General features: G+C 39.9%; 1 pseudogene; it reads right to left on the bottom strand.

The window, feature by feature from the left end:
• Positions 1 to 7,162: 7,162 nt before the first annotated feature.
• Positions 7,163 to 9,184, bottom strand: LOC100765998 (annotated as a pseudogene).
• Positions 9,185 to 10,256: the final 1,072 nt, after the last annotated feature.

Genomic DNA, 10,256 nt, shown 5'->3' with positions numbered 1-10,256 from the left:
AGCTGAGCGTGCTCTTAAGGAGGGAACCGTGCCCGAAAACTCACAAAAGCCAGTGGGAACACTGAGTGAATATCTCTGGTCCTGAGTGGAAGCCTGCAGAATCTGTCACAGGGAAAATTTCTAGCTCCTCCCTCAACTCCAACAGGAGAGGATCCAGAAGTGGATGGAAAGTCAGAGAGAAGACTAAACACAGGATGGAAGACAGCCATATCCGTCTGCCTTCTTCAGGCTTTCCATGGCAACCACCTTAACCAAGGAAGTGGAAAAGGCCATCTGAGATCAAAATCAGAGTTCCCATTACTATAAGGGACTGGGGAGGGTAAGTTCTGAATTGAGACTGTATTCTCAGATCTCAGACCACTTTAGGAGGGATTCTGAAAATCAGGAGACTGTCCAGCCTGTCATTGAAAGACAGAGAGGAACTATATCCTCTAATTAACTTTAAAAACACAGAGCAAGAGAAGGGACACATTTTTTTTTTTTTTTGTGACTGTGCCCTAGGAGTTGTTCTTGCCCAAAACAATAGTTACATTAGGCTTTTTGTCTAAGTGGTAGAAAGAAAAGAATCAGTGGGGAGGAATGGAAGAAGTAGAAGGAGAGGGAAAGGGAAAGGAGGAAAGAGTGCAAAATAGAAAGAAAAAATAAAAAGAATCATCAAAACTCGAGTAGTGCTACTTGTGGTTGTGTGGTGAAATGGACACATTTTTACTTACTGTTATGATCCCTCTGCAATGCTTTGTATACATTACCTTTAAGTCAGACAACTAAATTTGACATGCATTTGCCCCATTTGTGGAAAAAAAGAACCCAGCCATTGTCTTTTGATGAAGCACATGGATTTATTAAAGAAGATGTTGTGAGACAGATAAAGTGGCAAAGTTTTGGCCACTGATGAATTGGAGGCATGTCTTCATTTCAAAACACTGGAGTTTAGGACCAATGTAACCTGTATGCCTGTCATCATAGACTCCTGAGATGAGAATGACACTACTCTAGACAAAAGATTCATACACAGTGGGCAGCAAAACTACTTAAAATAATAAAAGAACTGGGCTTTTTAGTCTCAGTTCATAAGAGCACAGTGGTAATTAATGAAGTTCAGAGTACCCAGAGAGATGAGAGTGATGGAGATAACAGGGAAACAGGGAACAAGTTTTCTAAGTCACCCTGAGTATTCAGGAAGCCATTTTCCAATCGCCCTCTGCCGTCACAACCTTCCCACTAAATAATCGATGCCTGAAAATATGTCAGACAACATGGAAACTCATTTCCTCTTAAAGGGCTTTAAGAATAGTGAGTTATGTTGGGCACCTCAGAGGTAGTGTTGATCTTTTTGTGGATTTGTTGTAAAAGTTCACTTTCTTCCCAAGTTTCTTCATGCTCCCCAGCCTCCTGCACAAACATATGGGCACCTCACTGGCATGGTTTTGCACCAGATGTCTCCTCATCTCTGCCATTCTTATTCCATTTCAGGCTCCTGGGTGAATCGTCGTGCCTGATATGGTTGATTTCAAAGCCAACTTTATACTATGTGAATAATTAAAATCATGAAATTCAAACTCTCGGGTGAAACATTTCTGAGTCCTGTACTCAGAGGAAACTTGAACACTGAATCGGACAAGAGAAGCCAAACCACAGCCAAACGAAAAAGGCTACAGATCCCAGCATTTTAGGTACTTCAGAAAATTAAGCACAGCAGGCAGAAAGGCAGTGAAGTTTATCTTGTGTCTGAGCCAGGAGAGAGCCAAGGGAAAAATAAACAGACAAACACAAACTCTCGGACACAATGTGTGATTCAGCTCAGGCTTGGTGGAGGTCAACTCAGCCCGTGGGATGATCCCAACCAGGTGACAGACTGTCTTCCAAGGCTGTGGAACATTTGAAGGCCCTGTTGTGTCTTTAAATACAAGTAAATTAAATACAAGTAAATTAAAGGTCTTTGGGAAGACCCAGAATAGTTTGTGTAGGGTCCTGTGGTTTCCTAGCACGTACCCTTTAATTCTGCAAAAAGCATGTGCTGAAAACTCAGCAGAGATTCCCTTCTATTAGGCTTCCGAGTCTTGTGGGATCTGAGAGCTCCTTCCACACAAGCACCCGTTTACTCCAGCCATGCACTGGAACATGGGCACATGCATATGTTCCACACATTCTGACACAAGACACCCTTCTTCCAAGCTCACCATGTACAAGCTCAGTAAGGAGGCTGGAAATTTAACACTAAATACAAAATCCAAGAATTTTATAATGGGGCTAAAAATGTAATTCGTGGAAAAAGCTGATTAGAGTCTTAAGTGTTTTCCCATGTGTTGGTTCTCTGTTTTTTCAGTAATTAGCATCGAAACTGGAAAAATTCAAACATATATATTCTGAAGCTATCTTTCTAGAAACTAGAAACACAGCTAAGAAATGTAGCGGTATCTTGCTTGTACAAATAAAGCTTGTCTGAAGAGCAGAAGATGGAGCTTGCCACTAGCTAACCATAGAGGTCTGGAGGTCTGTATAGACAGACAGGAAGTGAGATGTCTGGACAGAGAGAGGCTATAAGTGGGAAGAAACAGGAACTCACTCTCTTTTCCGCTGGGAAACTAATAAGGTAAAGGTGGCTTTGACTTGCTCTTTCTTCTTTCTGATCTCTCAGCATTTTCCTGTATATCTGACTCTGGGTTTTTATTATTTAGACCTATTAACAACTCCATTTACACAGAGATGTGCACTGGAGTAGATTCAGAGGAATAAGAGGGGTTTTCCATGTCCATTAATATCTAAGATATTTAATCAGTAGTTTCCTTTTTCTGGAGCCTCTGACAAAAGCATACAACTCATTGAGGAGTCCATTATCTCCAGTGGCCAGGAAAGAACCAAACAGAAAATCTTAGCACAGTTGTCAACCATCTCCTCTAGCACTGTCAGTGTCAGGTGCATGGGTCAGGATACGGGAGGCCTGAACAACTTTAATTCAGTTCTTCTTCAAGAACCCATTGGCTCAATATCCCGATTGGCCACTTCTGTGGTCACCCTGTGAACAGCTTCAGACTTTGCTCCTGGAGGTCCCTTCCACATGCCTGCCGGCTCTCCCACTCCAAGGTAGGGGTCTGTGGGAAAGAAGAAAGGATTCCTATACCCTTAATTGCCAAAAGAGGAAACAGAAGTGAGTCACTCTGGAAATGAGAGGCTTCATAGGCGTGTTGGAGCAAGTCTGAAAACTCTTGCATTGACTGGATGGAGCCCCTCTGTTCTGGTATTTCCTAGCTAGCTTGCGAAGTGCATCCATTGCTGACCTAGGCTTAACACTGAAGAAAGAGTTAAATTTTATGAATTGAGGACCAACCTTTAACTGCCTCCTCTTTATCAATGGATACATGCTTCTCTTGCTAGGTTCACAAAACTGTAGCGCAAAGCTGGAGGGGAGGCACCTTCCCATTTTTAGGTTGCCAGAGGTTTCACTGTGAGGAACATGGGGGGTGATGGGAGGAGCAAGATTTGGCCTGAGTTTTGGGCTCCAGGGATCCCCAACCCTGCATTCTAGATGAGGCTAATGCACTGCACACACACCCTGTCTTTCCCACACACTTACCTGGGACATTATCAAATAACACTGACTCACTTCTCAGCTAGGCAGTATGGACTGCCTATCACCAGGAGATCTTTATTTCAGATGCTCAGCTGTCATGGGCTTTCAACACAGCCAACAAAGCCGCAGCTTGACCACAATCTACTGCATCTATGTTGGGTCATAATTTCATGCCTGAGATCCAGGCTTGTAGCTACACATTTCTGCTAAACATCTTCACCTGGCATGTGCTCCAGGCACTGTAAAGCCAGCACATTAAAGAACTGAAGCTATCTGCCTCCACTCCCTTACCTGAATTTTATATTCTACAAAGCAAGTTTTATCTGACATTTATCTGTGAAGAGACAAGCAGTCCTCCTGCCTCCCCTTGTTCTTTCTTTTTGTCATTGAAGGCCATATGGTCTTTGTCAGAACTACCCAACCCTACTATTAAGAGGTGAAAGTAGCAATAGACAATATGTCAATGAATGTGTGTGGCTGTGTTCCAATAAAACTTTATTTACAAAAACAGGTGAATTAGATTCATACTGTGGGCTGTGTACCAGCCATTCCCATTCTATCCAGAAACTCCTGAGTCCGTTTAGACTCTTATCTCAATCATCACACCCTCCAATTAGTCCCTAAATTTTGCAAACTTTTACTTTTTGTATACATTTCAAGCCTCTTCTATCCCATTATGCTATCAATGATATTAATTTGTATGATTACTTTTTTGTGTTTATTGAACATATACAATTGTGCCCAGAGAGTCAAAAGCAAGCGTACCACATGACTGCATCCTGTAGTTGGTCTCCATTGCTTTTCTGCTTCATTAGCACATTCTTGTTGGATACCTAAGATAGAGCACATCCACCTCCAAAGGTATAACCTCCAAAGGATCAGTGATGAAAAAGAAACACGTAGTCTTTCCCCACAAAGTTTCTGTAGCACAGGAGAGATGGTAGATTTAAACCTATAAAATTGTAATCCCTGAAAGTAATTTGTTTTTGTTTACTTAAGAAGAATTCCCAAAATGGAGGAGCTTAGGTCACCCCACCCTTCTCTCAGGAGCTACTGGCTGTTCCTGGTCGCAGAAGTAGTGAACATTGTTTTCTTTGGTAGTGTAGTCACGGGTAGGTGCCCATACTCATATAAGTAGCTCCCCTTACCCAACACCCATGTTCCTGTAGGGAATCCCAATTAAACTCAGTGGATAGCCTTAAAAAGGACATGGGTACCTTCTTAGGTAGGAGAAGGCAACAAGCAGCAGTGGAATGGAAGGGGGATTAAAGAGGGCAGTGGTGGTGAATGCCATCCACATACATTATATACACATGTGAAATCATCAAAGAAGAAATGACACTGTTTCAAAAGGTGCTCTTAAATAAAAAAATAATTAGCAGAATTTGCCAAAGTGAAATCGCATATGCTATGTAATACATTTGAATGTAAACCAGTAAATAATATGTACCAAGACAAACCCATCTTGCCTATTAAATGAATAACACATTCTCTGTAATTACTTCTGAGACATGTGTTTAGAGATTTGAGTATATTCTTACCTTGCCTTTCAACATTTATGAGTATTCTAAATATTGATAACTTATTTTGTATCAAGAAAAATGCTAAGTAAATTATACTTGTAAGGAAATGATCAGGGTGCCATATTAAATCTGAAATGTATTCCCATTATGGCAGTCATAATTGCCATAGAAAGGAAGAAGAAAAAAGAACCTCCTCTTTTAATTAGAGAGTAACCAGAGTATACATTTGTAACTATATTCACAGGATGCTTTGACACACAAAATCATATCATGTTAGGAAGAAACTGGGTCTTTAGAGTCTAAACCGTGGGGACCAATAACTTTTCATTAAAATATAAAGTTATGAGAAATATAATGAAAATTTTTTCTGTGTTGTTATATTTAACAGAAAATATATGACATAATATCATAATGCTTGTAAATATTCTATACAACCATAAGCATGATATGAACAGATTGTGCATAATATATGTAAATGCATGTGTGTATATACATATGTATATATGGCCAGAATGTGTTCTGGTACATTCCATACTTATTCTTATGCTTACTGTTCTATGTCTATATGTCTATCTAGGTTTGTTTTTTGTTTTTTTGTTATACAGTTAAATCACTGACTTTTTCCTATGTACCCCAGAATGAAAGATGTGGGAGGAACTCAACTAAAGGTTGGTCTTCCCAATTAAAGCTACCTGTAGAAGGAGCTGCCTACTTTGACTGGTATGTGACACATGCATGAGAGGCTACATAGCCGTCTGGCATGATTCCATCATGAGTCTATCAGCACTGAAAGGAGCTGCCTTTGCCCTCTTCCTAGGGCCTGATTCCTCTACAAGTTTATGATAAATTTAAAGGAACTACTATTCACAGAAGTGACAGTTACTGGAGGGCTTGTCTTTTCACTTAGATGGCAGTGACTCACAGGCTGGTGCCACCAGGGAGGAAGCACTTGAGAACACTATCAACTGCTTGCCCTGAGATGTAGTGGTGAGCACTTGTGCCTTATCAGGACATTTTACAGAGGCAAAAGAATGGACCCAAGGTTGGCCTTGGATTCTAAGATATGTCCCAGCATCCATGGCAGAGGGTGATTTGTTAGTTAACTGAATGGGCTCTGGAACCACCCTGAATTCAGACCCTGCCATCGGAATTTACATTTCATGATGTCATGAGTAAGTTAGTGAGAGTGGTGAACTTCATCCTTCAGCATGTGGGTCTTCCTGGTTGGAGACTGGTATCTACCTCCTTCATATAAGAATAGCCATACAATTTACTTTGGGCAGTGAATTTCATAGGAAGAAGCTTGTACCCTTCCTTAATTTGTTTTTAAAAGCCCCAGATATTCTACTTAAAATATTTGTGTGTATACAAGGCCAGAGATTAGGTCAACTCTTTCCATATGGGTCCCAGAGGAAAGAACCAACAACCAAAGATGTATAGATAATGTGAGAGGGAGATGGAAACTTTACCGTAATGAGTCAAGGAAGACTTAGGCTTGTTTGTTTGTGTAGCATAGATTATCCTACATGTTTTGATACATTGATTATCAAGCTGCCCTTGGTTTATGTCCTTTCAATATAAGGACAATGAGAAATATGTTTTAGAAAATGGTTGGAATGAACAGATTAATTAATGAAAACCACTCAGAATAATGTCTGGCCCAAGGTTAGTCTTAAATAAATATTATTGTGATAACTGAAGTAGGCAAAATTATGAAATCAATGGTTACAATTGTTCAATATGTATGATTTGATTATTGCCTGACACAACAGTAACAATTATCAACAATGAGGAAGAACCAATTGATACATAAATTTAATAAAACAGCCTAATAAGCTTCCACAAAATATATTTAATCCCTGAAATAACATGTAAAGGTGAAAGGCATACTAAACATGCTGAGAGTAGGGAAACTTAGGCATCATTAGTGCCATCCCCCATGTGCTTCAGTTTCCATGTCTTTAAAGAAGAGTGTTACACTGGGTGGATTCTGACGCCTTGGCAATTTGTGTGTCAACGGTATTTTTGTGGAATACATTTCAGCTCTACAAATGACACATTCAGAGAATGAAACAGTAGAAGGCTGCCCTGGTGTGCATTTATTTATTCTGTTCCAGCAGTGGGAAAAATTTGAATTCCAGGTGTCCAAGCAAAGTTCTGGAACCCAAAGGGCTCCATAGCATACCCAGGAGATGTCCTCCTCTCATGGGCTCACAGGCCTGGCAGGGGATGGCAGGCAACTGTCCAGGCCTTTGAATCCCAGCTTGGTCCACAATCTGTGGCTAAGTCCTCTGGGAATGCTGAATGACAAGTTTTACAAACATATTCCACTCATTTGTGTTCCCAAAGCACTGGTGTCTGGGTAACAGTCCAACACCTGCCACAAAGGACAGATCAAGCTGAAAATCCCCTTGATGTCTCCAGTTTTATCACTGACTTCATAGGCAGTCTCTGAGAGTTTACACCATAGCAGACTGGTAGTTGGGAGCCACACGCCCACCTAATTAGAAGATTTCTCCTTTAAGAATTTTCATTTAAAAGAAATAAACACAGCATGTTGCCAAGTTTATAGTCGGAAAAAAGGCCAAGGGAAAAAAAAACAATACTTACGTTAGCAGAAATTAATAATGACTTAGGAAAACTACTTGGTAAGTCTACAAACAACATAAAATAATCCATATCACAGAACAAACTCCAGGAAAATTGTTTTCAGGAAATATTTCTTTAAGAGGTTTGGGATTAGGTGGAAGAAGTTATTTATCTTTTCCTATAATAGTAGAAAAAAGTAGAGACAACTTTAAAAATCCCTAAGTAGGAAACAAGCTCAACAAATTATGCCTAGTCCCTCTACTGAATGAACATTTGATACATTCATACGAGAATGCCTATCACAAAAATATAGGAAAGGCAATTATTAAAATATTGAAAAATCTCTCCCCTTAATTGAATGATTTCTATCATAACACTATTGAATACTAAAAATTAATTAATTAATTTTATAGGAGAAAATATCTGAGAGGAATTCACACCACCTTACCCTTACATTTAGGTTTTGTTTTATTTCTATTCTTCCTTTTTTTTTTTTCATCCACAGAACTACTTTTTATATTCTCTCTGAAAGAAAAAGAGGTTTTGCTTAGTGTATGGAGAATCTTATAGTCCTTTCGAGTTTTTAGTGTGTGTGGTGTTTTTGGAAGAGCTCACGCATTGATATCTGAATTTATTTGTTCGTCAATGCGCTTTCTAAACTCATTGCCATGGGCAAAGGAGGGCCCTTTGCAAATTGTGGAGCATTGTATTTTCTGTTTCATTTTTGCTTCTGAAGTCAGTGCCTGGACAAGAAGCCTGGGAACTATCTGACAGGCAAAAGGAGGCTGCAGGAAAAGGCAACCTGGACCATCTCATCCTGGAGTCTCCATTATGGTGATTGTGTCCCAAAGGAATTTCACAGACTAAGACTATGACATCCTCCCAGGCCACTCTTCCACCTCACTCCAACTGGTGATTGGCTCTTAGATTCAAGGTCTCCTCTTTTTGTTTTCTGACACTTCCCACTTTCTGCAATATCTCAGTTTGAAGTTGTGCCTCCCATCCTCACTGGATGCCCTTTTTGGTTTTTGTTTTGCTTGTTTTTGTTGTGGAAAAAATATTTATTTGAAATTATTTTAATTTAGAAATAGAAAACTTCCTAGGAGAAAATGGAAGGAAAGCACAAATATACAAACCTTTACTTAGTGATCTCATATTCTTATTATTTGCTAGTCTCACAATGAGAAATTACTCAGTCACCCACAACAATGGTATCAATAAAGATATGAATCAGTTTCACGAAGAAGTCAATGAATCACATGATAGCCAATCCTATTTCGTGGCCATTACAAGCTTCTAGAATTCTTTTCTACTGGTTTTGGTGTCTCTTTTAACAAGCTGAATTGAGTCCTTTTACGAACTGCCAACTTGGCTCAGCAAACTGCATTACCTGCTCCTTGAGGCTTTGAGGGATGGTGGTTTGAGAAGGCAGAGACCAGTTAGAGCCTTGCTCTTATTTTTGAAGGAATGTGTGCCTACCAGAAACTCACTCACGCCACATCCTTACATCCATCAGTTCAACACCATCTTGGCTCTGGCTCTAGTCAAGCCGGTGGTGGGGGCAGGAGATGCTGAGGAGAGTGTAGCCTGGTGGCGGAAGCCTCCTGGGTTGCACCAACAAACAGGTGTGACGATCTTAGTTTTGTCCATGGTTTGTTTTGAAAACTTGTCCAAAGCCACTAATGGTCTCTGAGCCTTGGTTTCCTCTCTCATCAAAGGATGATAACGAACCTTCTTTTAGCCAAGTTGTCAAATGAGCAAGCTAACAGTATGCCAAGTATCTGACACATGGCAAACATTTAGTAAATACTATCTACTATTATTATCTCAAGTATTTCAATCAGCAAACATAGCCATTGCAATCTGCCTCTTAGTGTGAGAACAGATTCAGGGGATGAAAAGATGTCAGTTGCAACATTGATTCGTTTGGATTTTTCTACATCATCTTCCTAGTGATTTCCCTTAGCTAACTCTTAATATAATGCTGTGACTTGCACAGCAATTAGGTAATGCAGGGGAAGAAAGAGAAAAAAACAGGAGAGGAATAGGCTGTATTTGATAACTCACTAATATAAAAGACTTATAACTTGTTTTCTATTTTTTTAATTGATCATAAAACTAAATTAGTATCAATGTGTATGTATGTCTGTGTATACAAATTTGTGTGTATGTTCACGTGTATGTGGACAAATGCACATGCCTCTGTGTGTGGAAACCAGAAGCTGACAATGAGTGTTTTCCTTAATCAGTCTCCAACTTACCTTGAGCCAAGTTCTTTCACTGAATATGGAGCTCTTGAGTTCTTTTTGGCTGGCTGGCCAGTGAGCTCTGGGAATCCCACTCCTGTATTCTGGGACTACAGAATCCTGTCACTGGATGTGGCTTTTTTACGTGAGTGTTGGGGATCCATCAACTGGGCCATATTCCTAATCCCAGTAAAAGAACAACCACTTGCTTGTGACTCTAAGCAGAGTTCTTGTTTGGTGTTGTGGCACTTAATGTTTTCAGAGGCGCCTTCAATTTTAGCATCTGACCATTAAATATTAGATAGAGAATTTATATCTCCACTAGCT

The sequence above is a fragment of the Cricetulus griseus genome, chromosome 2 (assembly GCF_003668045.3).
Source record: "Cricetulus griseus strain 17A/GY chromosome 2, alternate assembly CriGri-PICRH-1.0, whole genome shotgun sequence".
In the NCBI taxonomy this organism is placed as follows: Eukaryota; Metazoa; Chordata; class Mammalia; order Rodentia; family Cricetidae; genus Cricetulus; species Cricetulus griseus.
The sequence above is the reverse complement of the archived record's forward strand: the minus strand, read 5'-3'. Positions and strand labels throughout refer to the sequence as shown.